General features: G+C 39.9%; 1 long non-coding RNA gene across 1 annotated transcript; it reads right to left on the bottom strand.

The window, feature by feature from the left end:
- Positions 1–2,558: 2,558 nt before the first annotated feature.
- Positions 2,559–4,294, bottom strand: LOC124279678. Its single transcript, XR_006899445.1, has 3 exons — positions 4,194–4,294; positions 2,866–2,949; positions 2,559–2,638 (listed from the first exon to the last, which is right to left on the bottom strand). It is a non-coding gene; the product is annotated as an uncharacterized LOC124279678 (long non-coding RNA).
- Positions 4,295–23,353: the final 19,059 nt, after the last annotated feature.

Below are 23,353 nucleotides of genomic sequence, written 5' to 3' on the forward strand. Positions count from 1 at the left end.
AACAAACCAAGCTTGGATACTGATGATAAATTCCGCCCCTAATTTTGCATTACACTACCCGATTTCGCTGTTACTCCAGAAAATATATATTGCTGATAAGGAAAGTGGTAATGTAGGAAAAAATAATGTAAAGATGTAATTGGACTTGTGATTTATAAACTATTGTGTTTAGTTTAATTAACTTGTATAAAGACTTCTGCACTTCGCGTCTAGATCATTGAAAACGTCAGCCATGTTTGCACTATCTGATTTACTCGTGTCTGATTGGTCAGTTCCTGGGAAGACCGCCCATTAACCTCTCTGCCCCGGCATTTCTTGCATTCATGAACATTAGCTGGCTGACGTTTCTAATGGCTACACTTGGCATTGGTTTCCTGAACCCGCAAAACTTCCGCTTTCCATATTTCAAAAACTTTCCAAACATCAACATGAGAGCTTTGTGGAAAATTCTTGTAAACATCCACTTTTAATAGAGAATAGAATTATATAATGATCTTGCAACTGGCCAATACGACATCGTCGTCCTCTGTTGGTTACCCAGCCACGTTGGCATTTCTGGGGAATACATACATCCGTGATCTGACGCAAAGAAGTGGGACACACGAAGTAGGTATCAATAAATTGCATGAAATAAAACCCTCTATCGGTTACACTTACTTGGGTTGTCAGTCCAGATTTGAAGAGGTCATCATACGACGATGTCGTATTGGCCACACAAGATATACTCATGAGAGTACCTATTGAAGGTGAGGATCCTCCGTTTTGAATCCCTTGTGATGAAGGAATCACAGTCAAGCATGTCCTGCTTGACTGTGTTGAATATTCCATCACAAAGGGATACGTATTTAATGTCAAAACATTGAAGGATCTTTTTTTATAATGTTAATTATCATTTTAATAGTTGAATTTTTAAAAGAATTAGATTTGTTAACTGATTTGTAAATAGATAAATATTTTATTATTGGTAATTTAAATTAGTAACTGAGATTGTTAGTGGCTGTACCCTCAAGGGGTTGACGTAGCGTAAAATTATTGTCCTCCTGAGGAGGGTACGGTCCCAAAACTTTCAAAAGTAAAATATAAATTATCACATTTTAAACGTAGTATTTTTGTTATTTTAACTGTTGGCTAAATTTTCCTACAATCGCCAGCGGCTGAAGGGATGGTGTAATTCCAGCTAGGATTCATGCGGGTAGCAAAAGTAATGTAAGTCCCCATGGCTCTAGCATGGTGATCTACCTTCAGTTGGTGGCGATCTATAGCCCATTTTATATATTGTGTTGTCCCCTATGGTTAAAATGTTTTTAGATCAAATTACTAGTTTTACATGTATATCTGTGATACTCTAGTTGCTTTACTGTCCTTCGTCGGCAGGTGTTTTATAACATACATATATTTTATTTCAATATCAAATGTTCTCGTTACGATATGGCTCAAATATTGCCGATGTGACGTTAAATTTTAACTTACTCACTCACTTTGTGGAAAAACGTACCGAAATTCATATGAACAACAATAATAAATCTACAAATATAAAGTTAAAATGATACTTTGAAATATTGTTTGTTCTACATCGGTGTATGCCGATCGTGACGCCATACAGTACCAACTGATTGATAAAACCAATTAGAAATCCCCAAATCATTATTAATAATTCTTATAAGTCATGGGTTTTCATTTACAAATTACTTCTAAAGATACTAAGTCCCGGTGAATATATTCTGCCATCCTCACCTGTAGAGTTATCCTCGCTCAGAAGGTATTAGCTGTAAGGTGTCAGAGAAAATGCAGGCAGATTGACCGTAGCGTCTCCCTTTAATCCCTAATTACAATGACGTCACAATCTGGATGCACCCGCTGCAGTGACCGTGACTATCAGATAGCATTCTGACGTTGGCCCAACGTAATCGTGACCGTTAGACCCAACGTTGGCAACTAAAAACGTTGCCCAACGTTGGTTCAACATTGGCAAAGAAACGTTGGCCCAATGTTGGATCAACGTCTGTTTCGATCCTCAATACCTCTTACCTACCCTGAAATGTTTGTACAAATCTCGCAATGCCTATCACATAGCAAGCAATACATTCTTCAAGTTGAATTCAAACTCTCTCTGTCTTTGCTGGACACCACTGGACAGCTTTATGTAAAGCTCAAGAAAAATTTAAATTGTTTCTGAATACAATTAGTTAAAATATTATGCATATTTCAAAACAACTTTCAAGTCTATATAAATCACAAACGATATTAAAAATAGTTCATTTTATAAATAGATAACCATTAGGCCATAGGCCCTGGAAAAAAATCATAACACAATGATTTGAAACATTAAATTTTTCTTGGCCTTACCCAGACATTTTAACACCAAGGGCAAGAGTGAGAGCAGCAAAATAGTCTCTGGATCTGATGCCCCACAATCCATTTTTTCTTGATCAGTTAAAAGTTTGATGATGACAGCAACAAAATGAACAAAGATAATTCTGGTTTAGATGATCTTCATTTATTTCTTAAATTACAAGTCAGGACTTGGACTGAGTGGCAGGGCATCCTTATATATTTTCAGTTATCAGATGAGGAGGAGAAAGAAATAATCACAGGAGATCTTCATCTGTATACAAGGTCTGTGCTTGTGCCTTGGCCTCTGAATAAAATAAATGGCATAAACATCTAATGACTTCGTAAGACATCTATTATTGATGTAAACAAACATTGGCTACCTTTTAAAACATCAATGGATATCTGGTGTCACTGAATCACATGAGAGAGAAGTACTTATATGATTTGGATATATCAAGTTTTAAAATTAAGTTTTATTTAGATATTTTTCATTCTGGAAGATGTTTCCACATTTTTTTGCATTGTACATACCTTTTGTATGGGTACATCAGCTGTCACCACTCCTTCATGTTCTGTACTTCACGGGAATATGCTGCCACAAGCTGTAAACATCACCTGCACAGAAACCACAAGCTATGACTTTCTTACTTTAACCAATATAGATTAACCCCATTTCTGAAAAGAATGATGTAACTGACCATGGTGTCAGTTTAAAGTAGATATGGTGATTACTGTAAAGTAGTAAATTTACCTTTCAATTGTATCTTACATTCTATTAAAACTGGTAAATCAAATATAGAATAAATGCAAAATAAAAAATGTTTTGTAGTTATTCAGATGTTAGAGAGGAAATTTGTAAAATAGCATAAGCTTTGATGATATCATAAAAGTCGAAAAGCAATGCAGTCGTATCAACTACATGTATATATGTTTTGCATACTGAGCGACTTTGTTTCCATAGACATCCGTGTTACTTTCAGTTTAGCATAAATAATTTTCACTGATTTAATTTTGGTAAGATGCTAGTCAAATTTTGCACATTCGTGAGGAATAATCTTACCTACTATCACATACTTTCTGCTGCTTATTTATCGAATGGCATTGGCAACAATTATTTAAATAGTGGTCGGAAAATTGAACTAAAATTATGTGGGCAGGAGCCAAGCTTATTTCACATTTGCCTGTCTGAGTGTCAAATTTTTCAAAGATCCATCCTAAACTCACTTCGTGAAAATTATTTATGCTGCACTGGAATAACATGTTAGCCTATAGAAATTACGTGAAGTGTCCGAATATAACGGGCACGAGTCTGTACACGCCCAGACGGTGATCGAAAACTGAACTCGCGATTCGCTTACCAGTGAAGCTCCGCACGACGAGTGTACGGGATGACTGGTACTGTAACTGTAATATTTTTACCGTTGCCACAATCAACCATCATATAACAAATGCCACATACGGGATCATTCGGTGGTCATGTAGGTGGATGGACAACTCGTGATCTCCGGCGCAATACAGCGAGCAGGCGGGGTCACTCGCCGACTTGTAACTTTAAAACTTATATGCACTCTCGATCGCAACGAACTAATTGATACTGACAAGCTCGATTTTCTTTTGATGCTGGAATGCTGCATTTTTCAAAGCCACCAGTGTGATCACATACATGTACTGATTGGGTTTCAGTCATGAATTTCCTTAGCCGAGAACCGCGATGTGGTCATTTTAACAGTCATGACATGTTTTCAATTTCAAGTAAATAATCATTCACGTTGGTATTTCTGAATGAACCATGACTGTTTTCGGTGGGCACAGTTCGGAAATAAATTGAACATAATAAAAACACCAAATGAAACACTTACCGCTATATATTCGAGGAAACCTGTACTCCGGTGGCCAAGCTTGTGATCATGTCGCGTCGTCTGCTCGAAGAATGTGAGCGCCCTCTGGGAAAAGCTAACAGTTTGGAGTAGCGTCCTTTAATAAAATATCCGCGAGGCTTCCCCGATGTTGGGCCAACGTCAGACCAGCGTATGAAATCCGACCGCGACGTTGCCAACCATTGCCAACGTTGGGCAAACGTCGGAATGCTATCTGGGTATGCGAGAGATACGTAAACGAAGATGGCGGCGCCCATAAAAACACTTGTCATCTCTACGCTATTTGACGATTCTGGCAACAACTATAGGGCTGACGCACATATATTATCTTGATGGTAGAGTTATAAACGTATTCTCTACATGCCGGGGAACTATTTTAATGATGTACAAATGCTTCCCTAATGTAATAATCTAACCTAATACTCAACCGGAAGTATGATGGACATTCGGTTTGACAGATTACGTGTCGAATGACCAGAATGTTAAAAGTTAGGTTGAGCTTTACGCCACATCGGCATTATTCCAGCCATAAAGTGACGAGATCATTTCCATTCATTACCATTTTAAAGTCCAAGGTCTAAAAAGAGGTATATTTTAAATACGGTGATATTCATTACCTTTCTATTTCGAAACAGAAAATGTCATAGCACCAAATACAAAAGCAAGCAATTTCTTATTCTCTTTACACAAAGTTACAATTTATGATACAGGTCAACTTCCCTCTTTCAGATTTCTCGCATCATATAATGTGCATCCCTTGCAGTCGAAAAGTCCACACAGTCGAGCAGAAGATGCTTGATGGTGAACACTTCTACGTCAAGAATAAGCTGATCTCTCCCTATTGCGCTTCAGTAGGAAGTCCATTGTCATATTTCCACTGACAGCGAAACATGACAAGGAGCGTTGTCATCTTGGAATATCCACGGTATGTTTGTGACATATTATGTAATAACAGGCAATAGATTTTCACCAAGGACGTCAATATGCACTTTTTGTGTTCCATCGACAAATGTACCGTAATTCTTCCAACACCATGGTATGTTATGCAGCCCCCGACCATCGCTGACATCACATTCCGGTTGTCCCGGACGATTTTACAACTAAACATTCGGAGTAATTGCACATTTCATTCCCCTCAAACAAAATCTTCTGATTACTTCCGATTGGAACACGGAATATATTTTGTTTCAATTATCTCTCCCCACATTGCAGTTTGGTGCTGCAAAATCGGAGTCGACGCTCTCTGTTCACAGGTAATATCGTACTTTGCATGGACACTTGTATGTGCTTATATAATATAATAATATTCCCCGAACAGTTCGAGAAGACACTGTTTGATGTATTTGTGAATTCAAAATGTCAGTAATGTTCTGTAAACTACGACGCCGATTTCGTTTTACAAGACGGAAATATCGTCCCTGGCACTTCGTTGCGACGATTTTTCTCGGCCGTCCGTTTTCGGTCTGTTTTCACAAGAACCAGTGTCACGAAAGCGTTTTAAATATTTCTGGACTGTTATACGGGATTATGCCGGTAATGTCTGCAATTCCATAGTTACATTTTCCTTGCTCAATCAGAGACACAGTTATTTATTTCTGATCAGGGGGATACCTTCACGGCCGTGGACAGGCATCACGTAGCAGAAGATAAAAAAATGTAAATTAAAGGGGTTAACTGTTTAAATACTTGTGTTAGACTGCATTCCCAGTGAATCACTTTTCTGCTTAGTTCAAGCAAACTTGCATCTTTTTTTTCTTTTTGTTTTTTCATGTTTTATTCCCAGAATTATGTTTACAGACTTTACCTCAGTAGTACAGTACAGGTAGCTTCTTAGTATGCAAGTACAGTGTTTCTTGATCTCATTGTCAAATAACATGCTGTTCACATATATGTAAAAACGGTCAAAAACTAAGCATGTATATGAAGTGTTACATGTTTACAGATTTTACCTCGGTAGTACACAGTCAGGAACAAATAGTTTCATTGTACACAAGTACAGTGTTTCCTTTGTCACTCACTGTAACATCATGCTTTTCCCAAATATGCAAAATGGTCAAACTAAGCATGTATATGAGTGTTACATGTTTACAGATTTTACCTCAGTAGTACAGTACAGTACAAGTGGCCTCAGAGTACACAAGTACAGTGTTATCTTGATCATATTGTCCCATATCATGCTTGCATCTTACTCATCAATGCATCATGACATTCTATGTTAGTGTTATTGATAATAAGTTCTTAGACATGTTGGTTAGAGACATGTTAAGGAGAAGCAGTTATTTCAAATGAAATACAATTACCAAATATATTAAGGCTTTGTTATCTTTTTATTTTTAAAACTTTACTCAAACTTCCTTGAGATCAGTTCACGCTATGGCCACTAGGCCATGTTCAACAATACATGGAAGTTGTGGTGGCTGGGAGGGTTAGGCTGGCGATTAGGTGCCTGAGTCTTTGACGCTGTGGGTTCAAATCCCAGATGGGACTCAACCCAAACAAAAGTACTAGAACCTGTACTTTACTAAGAGAGTGTAATCCCACATATATGTTAAATACATGATCGACATCTCTGTCAAAAAGCTCAAAACATTTCAATATGTTCATGACAACAGAATCATGAAAGTCATTGGTCATGAATATGGCAATACTCTAATAACAACAGTTACTTTACAAGTGGTTTGTCAAAATTGCATAACTGAGCACAAACTTGTACACTTTGATTAATAAGCTTCTTGGATTTCAGTGGGAAAATACCTTGTAAAAATTTAAGGTTCTTGAGGCGACCAATTGCCCTTTCAACGTGTATTCGAGCATGGGCTGGTTTTCTAAACAGCTGCTTTGTAAAAGCTTACCATGCGCAAAGGTGGTATGTTTAATGTACATCCTCTTAATGCTAAAGAGATCCCTAATCAAAAAAACCCTGACAGCCATTATGTCATCACCATAGTTTAAGTTATCAAGGAAACCTGATTCTTTAACAATGCGCCTATCTGACACTGAACCAGACCACAGTGGAGAGATGTAAAGTAAATGCACCTGTTGGGAAATAGCAGCCAGACATTTAAAAGGTATTGTGATGTTTGTACCAGTGACCAAGGTCACTCTCGGACTAGATGGCAATGAGGGTTTCTGTACGAAATTCTATACAGTCTATAATGGCAATAGTCTTTTAAAATATCTAAATACCTTTGGGAGAATTGAATTGAACCTGCAGTCTGATTGGCCCACTTAACAATAAAACTGAAGCTCCTTGATAGAAACTTGATAGAAAATGTATGTCCGGAAGTAACGGTTAACTGTCGATGATGATATGCCAAACAGATCCACTCAAAATGGTCGACATCAAGGCCACGTTAGTGAGTTAGTATTTAACGTCACATCGGCAATATTTCAGCCATATCGTGGCGAGAACATTTCACATTGTAATGGAATATGTATATATTATAAAACCTGTCATCGAAGGACAGTAAAAGCAACTAGAGTATCACAGATATATATATATGTAAAACTAGTAATTGAATCTAAAACATTTTAACCATAGGGGACAACACAATATAAAAATAGGCTATAGATCACCAACAACTGAAAGTAGGTCACCATACTAGGGTCCATGGGGACTTACAGTACCTTTGCTACCTGCATGGACCCTAGTTGGATTTACACTATCCCTTCAACCGCTGGTGATTGTAGGATAATTTAGCCGAAATCTAAATGAACAAAAATACTACGTTTAAAAACTTGGTATGTGAAAATTCTACTTTGAAAGTTTTGGGACTTACGTACCCTCTCAGGAGGACAATAATTTTACACTACTTCAACCCCCTTTGAGGGTACAGCCACTAACAATCTAAGTTACTAATCTAAACTACCAATCATTAAAATACATCTATCTACAGAACATGTTAATCAGAATTCATCAATGAAGTCAATTTCTTTTAAAAAACCAATAATTAAATGAGAATTAACAGTAGTAAAAAGATCCTTAAGTGTTTTTCACACTGAAATATTTATCCCTTATGATGGAGAATTCAACACAGTCAAGCAGGATATGTGACCGTAACTAGTCATCACAAGGGATACAAAACGGAGGATCTTCACCTTTAGCAAGTATTTATGAGTATAACGCGTATGGCCAATGCGACATCGTCGCATAATGACCTCTTGAAATCTGGACTGGCAACCCAAGTAGGTATAACCGATGGTTGGTTGAATTGCATGTAATTTAATGATACCTACTTGGGCATCCCACTTCTTCTGCATAAGATCACGGATGTAAGTTCTAATGCAAGCTTTGTAATCAGAGTATGGAATAAGAAGTGGTGTCACAGATTTGTTGAGTGCTGCCTTAGCAGCAAGATCAGCCATTGTGTTCCCAGAAATGCCAACGTGGCTGGGTAACCAACAAAAGACGATGTCGCATTGGCCAGTAGCAAGTTCATTATACAATTCAATAATTTCTAATAAAAGTGGATGCTTACAAGAAAGATTTTTTAATAGCCTGAAGACAAGAAAGAGAGTCAGAAAAGATGATATATTGTTTATGTTTGGGATGTCGTTGAATATATTTAAGAGCCGTTAATATGGCGTTTGCTTCTGCTGTAAAAATGGAGCTGTTATCTGGTATTCTAGAAGATATTGTTCTGGATCCAATGACCGTGGCACATGACACCGCGCCACCGTCCTTGGACCCATCTGTAAATAAGGATTTGTGTGTATTATATTTTAGATTTTAGTTGATTATATTCTTGTTTATATTGTAATTCATTAGTTTCTGATTTCTTAAACTGTGTCAAAGTAAGGTCAACTTCAGGGCCTAACCAGTTGCCAAGGAGGAGAAGAAAGAAGACGGGAAGGAGCTATATTTCCCAGCTCAATGCCGGCAGCGGACAGGAATGGCTTAATTCTGTGCCCAAGAGGCGGAACAAGAGAAGGTTTTTTATTGTATAAATCCTCATAGAGGGGATGAAAGACACAGTTAAATGCAGGGTTAGACTCGCTAGAATATAGTTTAGTAATGTATTGTAAGGATAATTTTATCCGACGTTGTGTAAGAGAAGGCTCATCTGCTTCAACATATAGACTATCAATAGGAGAGGTTCTAAAGGAACCAAGACAAAGTCTTAGGCCTTGGTGGTGGACAGAATCAAGAAGTTTTAAGTTGCTTTTGCAGGCTCCACCATATACGATGGAGCCATAATCAAGCTTCGAGCGAACCAATGATCGATATAGGTGGAGCAGGGTAGCTTGATCCCCTCCCCACTTTGAATGAGAAACTACTTTCAATAAGTCAAGTGCCTTCAGGCATTTATTTTTCAAGGATTTGATATGCGGAAGAAAAGTTAAATGGGAGTCAAAAGTTAGACCCAAGAACTTGGCCTCTTTGACAACCTTGATTGAAGTGCCATTTAAGTTTAAGTCTGGGTCCTTGTGTGGCTTATATTTTCTACAGAAGTGTATACAATTAGTTTTGACTGAGAAAATTTAAAAGCCGTTCTCAAGACACCATTTATTTATTTTGTTCAAACATAATTGCAGTTGTCGTTCAATAGTATGCATATTCTTACCGCGACAAGAAATATTAAAATCATCCACAAACAGCGACCCATCGATTGAATTATTTAAAACCTTGGACAAACTATTTATCTTGATACTAAAAAGTGTGACAGACAAAATGCTGCCTTGTGGAACACCCAGATCCTGATTGTAATGGTCAGACAAGGCCACGTCTCAGGCGCACAAGTGTTAGGAGGGAAGCTGTGAAGGTGGACAGTCCCCTGGGGTGATGGTAATCTTTGTTTTTGGCATTCTCCTGAAAAGTAATTATGTATCAGTTAACATGGTCAAGTGGATCTGTTCATTAATCAATATATTTCACAATGAGTGAGTTATTATTTAACGTTACATCGGCAATATTTCAGCCATATCGTGACGAGAACATTTGACATTGGAAATAGAATATATATAGATATTATAAAAACCTGCCGACGAAGGACAGTAAAAATACTAGATAATCACAGATATGAATATAAAACTAGTGAACAAAGCTAAAACATTCCAATTAAACAAGACAATATAAAAATGGGCTATAGATCGCCAACACCAGAAGGTAGATCACCATACTAGGAACCATGGGGACTTACATTAGTTTCGCTACCTGCATGGACCCTAGTTGGATTTACATCATCCCTTCAGCCATTGGCGACAGAAGAGAAATCTAGCCATAAATTAAAAGCACACATATGCTACGATTAAAAACGTGGCAAGCCTATATTTGCTTTGAAAGTTTTTGGGACTTACGTACCCTCTCAGTAGGACAATAATTTTACGCTACTTCAACCCCCTTTGAGGAAACAGCCACTAACAATCTAAGCTGAAAATCTGAACTACCAATTATAAAACCTCATCTATTTACAAAACATATATCAAAATTCATTAAACAAGTCTATCTCTTTTAAAAAATCAATGATTAAACGATAATTAACATTACTAAAAATGTCCTTTACTGTTTTGACATTAAAATATTTATCCCTTATGATGGAGAATTCAACACAGTCAAGCAGGACATGCTTGACCGTGGTTCTCTCATCACAAGGGATACAAAACGGAGGATCCTCACCTTTCAATAGGTACTCATGAGTATATCTTGTGTGGTCAATACGACATCGCCGTATGATGACCTCTTCAAATCTGGACTGACAACCCAAGTAGGTGTAACCGATAGTTGGTTTTATTGCATGTAATTTATTGATGCCTACTTGGGCATCCCACTTCTTTTGCATCAGATCACGGATGAAGGTTCTAATGCTTGCTTTGTAATCAGAGTATGGGATCAGAAGTGGTGTCACAGATTTGTTGAGTGCTGCCTTGGCAGCAAAATCGGCCATTGTATTCCCAGAAATGCCAACGTGGCTGGGTAACCAACAGAGGACGATGTCGTATTGGCCAGTTGCAAGATCATTATATAATTCTATAATTTCTATTAAAAGTGGATGTTTACAAGAAATATTTTTAATCGCCTGAAGGCAAGAAAGAGAGTCTGAAAATATTATATATTGTTTATATTTAGGGTGTCTATTTATATATTTAAGAGCTGTTAGTATTGCATTTGCTTCTGCTGTGAAAATTGAACTGTCATTGGGTAATCTGGAAGATATGGTTTTGGACCCAATGACAGTGGCACAAGCTAACCGCGCCACCATCCTTGGACCCATCTGTAAAATAAGGTTTTGTAGGTATTATATTTACTTTTTTTAATTGATTATATTCTTGTTTATAAAGTAAGTCATTAGTTTCTGACTTTTTAAACGATGTTAATGTTAGGTCGACTTGTTATCTTGAGCGCACAAGTTAATATCTTGAGCGCACAAGTTAGTTATCTTGAGCGCACAAGTTACTTATCTTGAGCGCTCAAGTTAATATCTTGAGCGCCAGAAGTTATATCTTGAGCGCACGAGTTAGTATCTTAATATCTTGAGATACGCTACTCAATAAGATGTTCATCTGGAAACAATGGAGGAGCGGAGACGCGAGTTGATTCATGCTTATTTCAGTCTTGGGTTCCAATACAAAGATATAACACATCTTCTTGCCAAAACCATGGTATAGTATTGTCAGTACGTCACTTGAAGCGTGTTCTGCGGGGCATGTCCCTCTTTCGCAGAACTAATTATACCAGAATTGCTGATGTTATAGACTTTATTGCGGACCAACTTCGACGATCTGGACAAAGACATGGTTATCGTTGGATGCATCAGAAATGCATCCAATGCGGGTTAATCGTGAAACAGGACACTGTACGGTCGTTGCTAAGAGTGTTGGACCCGGATGGTGTTGAATATCGCTCAAGACACCGTCTTCATCGACGTATTTATTCTTCAAAGGGTCCTAACTTTCTGTGGCATGTGGACTCATATGACAAACTGTCCCCTTATGGAATTTGTATCAGTGGATGTATTGACGGATTTTCGCGCAAGTTGATATGGCTAGAAGCTGCGAAGACCAATAGTGACCCACGTATCATAGCAGGATATTATGTCAGATCATGTCGCAAATTACAAGGAAGGCCGATGTGTATACGTACCGACATGGGTACCGAGAATGTGAAAGTAGTGAATATGCAAGAGTTCTTAAGCGAAACTCATCCCCAGCGGTTTCCTTGTAACCTACGAGGAACTAGTCAACACAACCAGAGAATAGAGTGCTGGTGGGGGATGCTTAGACGCCAAACTATTCAGTTTTGGATGTCATTATTTCATGACATAAAATCAGATGGTTACTTTTCAGGAGATTTGTTGGACAAGAGTCTGATACAATTTTGCTTCCTGCATCTTATTAAGGTAATATCAGGAATCCTTGTAGTTAAGTGGATATGTTTCAAGTAAACATTTTACGTTTAAAGCCATATCAAAGACCCCGGTATATATGGCTCTAGACCAGAACAGACATACTTTTATTTTACTTTGTTCTGTAAACTGTCAAGTGAAGGTCCTATTGCATGGATATTGAATGTATGCATCCATTAAATGTTGTATCTGCGTTTTGTATCTGGTATTGTATATGTTATATCGTTTCTATATGTCTATGTTTCCATGTGCTATCTAATGTTTCATCCGTATGACGTGTGTACATAAGCGTATTACGGGCACATTTCAAATAATTGTGTTTATCATCTGTGCGAATGAAACTATCATCTACGTACATGTGGCGAAAACTATATAAAGAATTCTCAATTTCAAAGTCATAAAGATAATTATGTTGCCCTTTCAAATGCGATATATATTCTACGTACTAGTATATGATTTTACGATCTACCTATTTTAGAACTTAGATGATAGTTCCATCACATAAATGACATATTTATCTTCATTGACTCGTCTACGCACAAAATACAAATATGTTTCAACGTGGTTGTAATAGGATTCCGTATAAGGAAGGATAACAATATATGGCTTCCGTATACGCATGATGCTTATTTTTTTCTGTTCATACATTTTTCCTTTGGGTATATTATACAGGAAGATCTAGTGGACACACATAAGGTTTGGAATGCCCATCGCATACGACCAACAATGCATTCTGCTGGCGGTCGACCTTCAATGATGTTTTCTCTTCCAGAAGTTTATGATACAAGGGATTACCGATGTCAGATAGACCGTCAGCGACTCGATGTCTGTGCGACCGAATGCACATTTATGGATGATGTACCACCTTGTGACGAAGATGTTAATATGCTTTGCAAAATGTATATGGAGGACAACGACCTGGAGCTCCCCACTGACGCATTCACTGCTTCCAATATGTACTTGAAGCTGAGGGAACACATACTCAGAGAACTGTGATGTGATGAAACTCCTGCAATCTGTGTCACTTCAGGACTCCAGGCATTGGAGTCACTGCATTAACTGTAATAATGTAGGCACTCCAATAACATGTACAAAGAATAAGAAACCAAAAGTGAATTGAACATCCATTTATTTTTTAGCAATAGCGAATTTTCAGTTCTAGACCTGTTTTACATTTACATGCAGTATACAATACACAAAGCCCCTTATTGTTTACTGTTTAGTTAGACGCAATCTGCTGTAATTATTAAATGATTAAATCCAGACATTAACTTTTTATCAAAGGTATAAATCATCAGTAATGATAATAGTTGTGTCGTTTTTGCCAAGAAACACAATTATTTTTCACGAAAAAATGTTTTCAAGTCAACAAAAGAACGGACAAACAATCCTTGAAAGCAAGTGAACGTAGCACTCGAAAAAGGGAAAAGGTGAAGTAAGTGAAATATGAAACTGTTGAAAACAAGACACTGGTGGATAGCAGAACATGGAACCCCCAAACAAACCGTATACCAGTGTTCAAATGATACTACTTATTAAAAGGATAACATTTCAGCATTTTCTCGAAAACTTTTCAAGGCAGCTGACATAGGTATAGTGTGCTAGGGATACAACTATCAGAAAACATGAGCTTTCTAGACAATGTCCATAATCCAGACCCCACTTGACAGCAGATTGTTGAATTCTAACCGGAAAGATGGATATCTCTCATATTCTGATGGAAGTTTCAAAACGTGGCCGCAAGTGTGTGCAATAGGAGATCTCTGAAGTCCAGATGCTTTGAAGAAGATCACCTCGATTACTTTGGGTGCTTGCAACATCAGATCTGAACCTGTGGTGAACCTGAGAAAATGCTTCAGTGTAGTTGCACTAGTTTCACGTACAAACCGTCGCAGGTAGTTCATGGTTTCCCTTTCAGAATCCGACATGACCTCAGGTGCTTTCAAGAGTTTACTCACCTTTCGATTTGTGGGCTCCAAATCGTCATACAACTTATGCAAGTCTTCTGGGCTCAGAACCTTTGCAAGGTCTCTTAAGACCTGAGACCAACTGTCTATAATGTAAGCAGGTGTCTGGACCAACTCCTTGTGGGCTACCTCATGTACGAGTTTTTTTAAGATTTTCTTTTTGTGGGATACACTCTGCATTTATGATCATCAAGAATGTCAACAAGATCTTCCAAGTCATCCGGAAACTTGTCCATGGCCTGCTGCAGTGTTGTTTTACCATCTGTCGATAGTGTGTCAAGAAAGGAGCTGATGAGATCTGATGCATAATCGCCAAACATTGCTAATTCAACAACAATTGGTGCTAACACGATTGGAAAGTAGCTTGCTTGGATCCATCCTTTGTAGATGATGCGTCCAACGGACATCCACTCTTCCTGTTGGAAGTCATGGCGAATAGTCGGGATCTTCTTTTCATTTCCTTCACAGGAAGACTCGTAAAATTCATTCCAGAACTGTGTGAGACAATCCCTGAACACACCATCGCCATGGCCATGTTCCTCTGTTCCATTAGGAAGTACCATCGTGCAGGCAATTTCTGTTGAGACAAGTGTTGGATCCTTGAAATAGTGCACCATTTCTTGTAGGCAATTTCCTCTGTGTATCGTAAGAGTAGCATATTGCAGAGTGGCATCCAAGTCAATATCTGATTCTCCTGAAACTAGTTGGACTTGCGTCTCGGGATCAGTAACACTGTTAGAAAGAGCATTTGCATCTGCTGCAAGATCCGGAATTTCATTGCCAGTTTGCTCGATGATCATCATATCCACATCAGTACTGACCTCAGTATTGACTATCATCTCAGAAGCAACAATATTCTGATAATGTTCTTTAGATGTACTCTGATGCGAGGTAGCCATGTTTGGCAGATCTTGAAGCTCTCCATCATCTTGGTCTGGTGCTGTAGATGTCTTGGGTTGGGAAATGGTTATCGCGGATACATCTGACACCTTTTCGTCATCTTGAAGCTTTTCAGTAGAAGTAGATGCATTTGGAGTTGACATGACAATACTGGATGCATCCGGTAACTCTCCATCATCTGACATTTTCTCAGGCGATTCTTTGATCTTAGTGCTCATGTAGCATCTAAGCATTCTCATTTTCGTCTGTTCGTACATAGAAGCCACTGTGGTGTTACGATCAATTAGTTCCAGTTTGAAATCTCTCATTTCAAAGCAAAAGTCGTCGATATGACCTCTACTCGATCTACTGTCTGGGAAAAACAGCTGTTTTCCTTGGGAAAGAATTTCTCCTATGGAAATAGTTTTTTCAACTTTGAGATGCCTGATGCCACCTCCTGTTTTGGCCCGTACCTGTTTGTATTGGTGTGTTGATGCGTCAAAGTTTAACCATCCTAGTTCTATACGTCTGCTACTTTTGCTTGCATTCTTATTTCCGGACCACTTTGTTGATGTCGACGGTCCATCTTCGTCACTGTTTGGCGGTGAAGGTCTATGCATTTTGGCCCTAAGGTTCCTGAGGTGTTCTTTCCTTTTTTTGTTTTCTCGGAAGATCGTTCTCCAAGTCTACGAGAGAAGTTCTTCGCAGCAAGCCTATCCCCGTAAAGTGGCAAATATTCAGATAATTCCTGGTCCTCAAGCAGAAGAAGCACATCACAGTCAATCTGAAAAGAAGTTCATTTTCAGTGAACACACAGGGGAGAACAAACTTATCAAGACTAACAAAAGACTGTTATCATCGACATGTGTGCCCTTATGAGTGTTACGATGGGAGAGTACGATGGTCGGCAATTGATAATGCGATCTCAGTTTGGGGAAAAGGCGAGATCATATTAATTCGGTTAAATTTCATTGGGAATTTGCAGGAGGAGATTGTAGCATTGCGAAACTAATAAAAAACAGGAATGTCTTGTCAGTACTCGAATATACTCGAAAATACTTGAGCAACTGTGAAATATAGACACTATAAGCTAGAGCTGCATGAATGTTACTGGACATCTATGGGAAATTGAAATCACCCCTATGGTCATGTTTACCCTTTGCATATTTAGTCAATGTTCAAAGGGAAGCAACTCCTACTTTGAAAACTTCGTAAGGATAAATGAGTGAGTTATGTTTTACGCCACACTCAGCAATATTCCAGCTATATGGCGGCGGTCTGTAAATAATCGAGTCTGGACCAGACAAGCCAGAGATCAACAACATGAGAATCGATCTACGCAATTGGGAACCGATGACATGTGCCAACCATGTCAGCGAGCCTGACCATCCAATCCCGTTAGCTGCCTCTTACGACAAGCATGGGTTGCTGAAGATCAATTTTAACTCGGATCTTTACGGATTCGTAAGGATAAAACACTTACAGCAAAAATGTTATAATGTTGTTAAAACATTTTAAATAAACTACAACACACACACGTATACATTATGTGTTCCAGAAAATAGCACTGCTCTTGGACGTTTGATAAAATAATTGCAAAGAAAATAACAACTTTCAGCGCTCCATTTCTCCAAAACGTATCCAAACATTGATTAGCATGCTTTCTACAGATGTATTGGCCTGAAAATGACTTATCTCACAATGTTCTAAATTTTCCATACCACGATTGACAGTAATTACGTTTTACTTTGGCAGATATCGCCATAATGTTGACATTAGAATCTTAGTTGCTTTAGGGGTTATTATTGATGAAAGTATCAGCGAAATCGCATAAGGCGTTTTAGGTCGAAGTAGTACAAAGAAAATTTGGTTCAAATAATGATAATAACCAAGATATAGCATTAGGTCTTACAACTCTTTATCTAAACAAGACCTAATAATTAAGTACATTTGATTTTGATGTTTGGAGTGAAATTACACAATATTTATCTTCCAACCAATACAGCTACAAATATAAATGAAATTCTTTCTACTTCACTGGAGGAGATAGACAGAGTAGACAATCATGTTATTACCTCAGTGAAGATATGTTTTTTAGTTCAATTGGAAACTAGGCTTTTCTCTGTTCGAAGTATAGCAATGCATGTTATTCACGTCTAATATAAACATGTGTATATGGGATTGAAACGGAGGAAGTAAAACGGGGAACATGGTATTTTAGTAAGAAATAAAGTCGGTATATGTGATATACGTGCACATACTAATGGGTCGAGTTAATCCGACCGGTTTTAAATGACATTGTACAGTATTAAACTTCCATCGTATCCACTTCAGGAAATAGTTACTGATGCATGCAAACCAAAACTAGTTCCCTGAAGGTGGTCAGCTTTACTTCCAATACATCAGACATCGGTTTTATAATTAAGTATAACACTCATTGTTTACATTTCATGGTCATGTAATACTATATACACAAAATAAAGCCGTAGCACAAACCAAAGTTATCCAATTTTACGTTAGTGTTCATAACACTTTCTACCAATATTAGAAGTCAGTAAAACCACTCTAGATACCTGCAATAAACTCCTACTCATATTTATGATTTAATTATTATTATGAAATTACACATGCCTGGGCCTGCTTTATGTAATGAAGCAAAACGTAGCAAAATCAGTTACAAAGAATAGTATTGACAAGCACAAAGACGATGAACATTTGCATAAATATTATCAATGTTCATGATAAATTTGACTACGTTTACATAGTCACATCATAAGCACGTAGTCAACTCCGACTTTGCACGGTTTAAAATGTTAGGAACATGTTTTACATACCTTATCATTTTTCATTCGTTCGGTGTCTTCTTTTGGTATACCCCGGTCTTCTAGAAAGGATATAAGTTTGTCCATTTCGACCAGCACTCAAGCAAATATGCGTTCCAGTAAGACGCTAAACACGAAGTTGAGCGCTCAAGATATTAACTTGTGCGCTCAAGATATTAACTTGTGGGCTCAAGATATTAACTTGTGCGTTCAAGATATTAACTTGTGCGCTCAAGATATTAACTTGTGCGCTCAAGATACTAACTTGTGCGCTCAAGATATTAACTTGAGCGCTCAAGATATTAACTTGTGCGCTCAACATACTAACTTGTGCGCTCAAGATAAGTAACTTGTGCGCTCAAGATAAGTAACTTGTGCGCTCAAGATATTAACTTGAGCGCTCAAGATAACTAACTTGTGCGCTCAAGATATTAACTTGTGCGCTTGACTAACTTGAGCGCTCAAGATATTAACTTGAGCGCTCAAGATATTAACTTTGTGCGCTCAAGATACTAACTTGTGCGCTCAAGATAAGTAACTTGTGCGCTCAAGATATTAACTTGTGCGCTCAAGATACTAACTTGTGCGCTCAAGATAACTAACTTGTGCGCTCAAGATATTAACTTGTGCGCTCAAGATACTAACTTGTGCGCTCAAGATAACTAACTTGAGCGCTCAAGATATTAACTTGTGCGCTCAAGATAATTTTTATTTATGAGGTCCCTTGTGCGCTTCCGTAAAATTGTATTATTTGAATAATATGATAAACATACCTTTGGTATTTATCAACAGTTGATTGGACCTAAAACAAATTAAATGGTGTATGACATAGCAATAATGTTTCACGAGCTGATATTTTCCCTTGATAAACGTAAATACTTTTATTTAAGTCAAAGGTGCATAAATCATCGTTTTGAATAGAATTGGAAATTTTAACAAAAATTGTATATTTATATACTTATACTATCTCACGGTAGGCACCTCTCTTCTTCTTGTACGACCATGTGTGGAAACGTGCTGTAGGCAAAGTTGAATCAAACTTTCTGGCCTCTGACCCTGACCTCTGCCCCACTCCATAGCAGGACCTGTCAATCATCTCAATAAGCCTGCAGATCACCTGACAGCCTGCTCCTTGTCATTCTCGTCTTGGAGCCTCCAGTAATCTGTGATGTGGGGCAGGTCCGGTGGTTCATCGCGTGAGATAGGATAAGTATATAAATATACAATTTATGTTAAAATTTCCAAATTTAGAAACTTATCCTATCTCACGGTATGCATTATCTCACGGTTGGAAGGCGGGCCACAGATTACCCCGTGAACTCTACAACCGTGAGGTCGCATAACACAAGCAGATCAGGAAAACACCAACTCCCTGATATGCTAACTCCAAACTTGTGACGGGTTGCTTCGGATAACCCTATGGCTTACACTGCACAAAACTCTAGGGAGTGGGCGGTCCCGAATTAATCTGGTTTTCAGCCGCAACTTTTGCAAGCAAAAGGACGCAGTTTGGCAAGTTGGCCCCGCTTCCCGCGATTTATCAAGTGACCCCAGTGAATTAAAGTCGAAGATCTTAATCTGGCCAGTCCCTGCTTCGAACTACCCCCACAGAGACACACGCTGGAAAGAGGGAATAGCCCGGTTGCTCGACTTGTTTAACGTTTCCCGCCAGAGGCGAGAAAGGTCTTAGGAACGGAACTCTTCGAAAACCACGCATATAATCGGAAATCAACACTTCACTGACGTGATTGCTCGAAGAGGAGAGGTCAGTAAGCGGAGTGTCGACCACCTCTGCATGTAGCACAAGACTGGCCTCTCAGACTATCGAGTCATAGCTATGACAGTGCGGACACGCCCTAGTTCCCTAGGTGAGGTGGTCTATGCCAAAATGAAAAAAAAGTACCAATATGGATGACATCGATATCTTTTATTATGTATACAGACAGCAAGACCAACGCGAGGAAGGATTGCTTCTTATCTGAGAGCACGGGTCGATGACAGCTGCTGGGCCAGGACCAAGGGACCAAACTTGTGCAGACCTTCCACATCCTTAACTGAGAGATCTCGAAGATAGTGTAAGGCAAAGACTGTGTCCGATCTCCAGAAGAATCCCTCCTGATGGCTGTAAGGGAGCAGTTCCGATGGATTCGCCGTCGTGGGTGGAGGAAGGTCTGCATAAGTGTAGGCACTCAGAATTGTGGATCTCATCCAGAATGCCAAAGTAGTACGAGAGACTTCTGAGGTTGAGGCAGTAAACAGCGGGATGAAGAGTCTCTTGCACAGCCTACGTCGGTCCTTAAAAGCAGCCAGGTATATTCGCAATGCCCGAACTGGGCACAGAGAAATGTCTTCCATGTCATCAGGACCCAATACAGTTGACAGCGGCGGGATCGTAAACGTGCGGTCGGCTGACCAGGTAGTTGATTCGTGGTGGCATCCCATCTCAACCCAAGGAATACTTTAGCTAGTCTTGACCTCTCAAATCGCACCCGGGAGATGTCGAGGGCGTGTAGCTCGGAAATGCATGCAGCAGTAGCCAAAGCCATGAGAAAGTAGGTCTTAAAGGAGGCATGTTCAACGTCCTTCTCCTCCAAAGGTTCCGCTGATGTAAGATGATTAAGCACGACGGAGAGGTCCCAAGCTGGTGGTCTGAGCTTCTGGGACTGATCAGCAAGTATAAACGACATGAGGAGAGATTGGAGCTCAGGAACTGTAGATACCTGCACACCCGAGGCTGGTGCAATAACGGTGTTAAGAGCAGCCAGGTAGGTAGACAGTGTAGAACCCTTTAAGCTCCTTGGAGGTTCGAAGATGTTGAAGGTACTCAGCAAGCACCTGTGGTGACGCCGTCGGGGGAAATGCTATACCCTTTGTCCTGCAGTACACTTCAAAATTCTTCCACTTGTCATCGTAGAGTGATCTAGTGTAGGTGAGATGCGCTGTTGTGATGGCAGTAGCGACTCGCTTCGAATATCCCTTAGAAATTAGCGACTTATGCAGATGCGCCAAAGGTGATGATAGAGTGTGAGCGGAGACCAATGCAGGTGATTGGAGTGCGGGTGAACCAGAAGATCGACATGACCTGGAAGTGGTACAGGATCTGGATCGGCCATTCCTTGTAGATCTACGAACCACCCTCTGGCCGGCCAGTAGGGGGCGACCAGAAGCAGTGTCATCTGCTGAGTCATGCGCAGTTTCAGTAGTATGCGTGGAAGAAGGCCACTGGTGTACGCATTTAGGTCGTCCCAAGCGATGGCTAGAGCGTCCTGACCCCAAGCAAGAGGATCTGGAATTAGAGACACAAACAGAGGCAGCTGGTGGTTGAAGCGGAGTCATCAGTGGAAAGCAGAAGGTCTGGAACACCTGTGGATGTAACTTCCACTCTGTCGGAGAGGGAGGAAGTAGACGGGACAGAGAATCCGCAATGACGTTCTTCACTCCTGGAATATGGTTGGCCGGAACGGAGATGTTGAGATTGTCCACTAACTGGAAGAACCGTTGTGTCCATTGCAGGAGTTGAGGAGACCCTGTCGACCCCATCCGGTTGGTGTGCCACACGACTGTTGCGTTGTCCAACCAAACCATGAGAGAAGTCGATCGTAGAAGTTCTTGCCAATGAGTGATGGATGGAATCACCGCCTTGAGCTCTCCAATATTGCAACGGCAGGCGCGATTTGTGAGAGACCACAGCCCTGCCATCTGCTGATCGAGAAGGTGAGGTCACTACCTGTGTAGACATGCGTCCACGTACAGGTTGTGAGTCAGGACGAATGGCCTTAAGCAGACTCCACTGCAGACGTTCGACTCGTCCATCCACCATAGGAGATGGTGATGGAGCTCCATCAGGAGAGCAGGTGCCCACCCTGATGTGAGAGAGAGGAATAGCTGCAAAGGTCTGAAGTTGAAGTTGACCCCTAAGGGTCAATGCCTGGGCTGACGTCAAGAGACCCAGAAGCTCCTGCCATTGACAAAGAGTCCTGGGTTGAGACAATGCAAGGGGAACTAACCGCTGGATCTTGGCCAACCGGTCCTTCGGCACAAACAGTCTGTTGAGCTCCTGATAAACTGCAGATGGCAAGACGGGACAAGTTGATATTGACAAGCCAGCCTAACTGGTGAAGTAGCTGCATCGTGAGCTGCATGTGACGTAGTAGAAGGGCACGGTCGGTCTGAGCCTGGATGCAGTCGTCTATATATGCTTCGAAGCATATCCCCTTGCGATGGAGAAAACTGTTGATGGGCTTCGTCACCCGTGTAAACAGCCACGGGGCCGAAGAAATTCCAAACGGGAGGACACGCCATTGATAATGGGTCCCCTCGAAGACGAAGTGAAGAAACTTGCTATGGTTCGGGAATATCGGGATGTGAAGGTACGCATCCTGAAGGTCGAGAGCTGATCATATAATCCCCCGGTTTGATTATAGTCTTGAGCAGAACCACCGACACCATACGAAAATAAGGCGGAGGTTGTAGAAACATCTCGCGGAAGACCTTCATGTTGAACATGAGTCTCAACTTGTCGAAGTCCTTCTTCGGTACCAAAATGATTGGAGAGTAAAACCCTGGGTCGGCAGGAGTCAGGCCCTGGGAGTAACGTCTCTATAGTAGATCGCAGCACAGCTGTTTGACGAGCAGGATACATCCTGTGATCCGGAAGTAAGGTGAGAGGAGGGTTGCCGATGACCGGAAGCTGGTACCCCTTGGACAGAGTGGAGAGAATGTAAGGGTCGTCCAAGATGGTCTAATTGAGGGCATAAGTCCCAAGTTTTCCGCCTACTGGGGACGCCTTGATAGGAATGACTGGAGGCGGAAGGATCCAGCCTTGCTCTGATGTCAGCAAGTCACTGCTTGTCGTCTCTCTGAGTGGAGGACTGATCGGAAGCGTACGACCCTCCCCCGAGAGTGAGTGAGTGAGTGAGTGAGTTAACATTTAACGTCACATCGGCAATATTTCAGCCATATCGTGACGAGAACATTTGACATTGAAATAGAATATATATAGATATTATAAAACCTGCCTACGAAGGACAGTAAAAATACTAGATAATCACAGATATCAATATAAAACTAGCGAACAAAGCTAAAATATTCCAATTAAAGAAGACAATACAATGTAAAATGGGCTATAGATC

Source organism: Haliotis rubra, unplaced genomic scaffold (genome assembly GCF_003918875.1).
Source record: "Haliotis rubra isolate DU_JTF1 unplaced genomic scaffold, ASM391887v1 Scf2544, whole genome shotgun sequence".
Taxonomy (NCBI): domain Eukaryota; kingdom Metazoa; phylum Mollusca; class Gastropoda; order Lepetellida; family Haliotidae; genus Haliotis; species Haliotis rubra.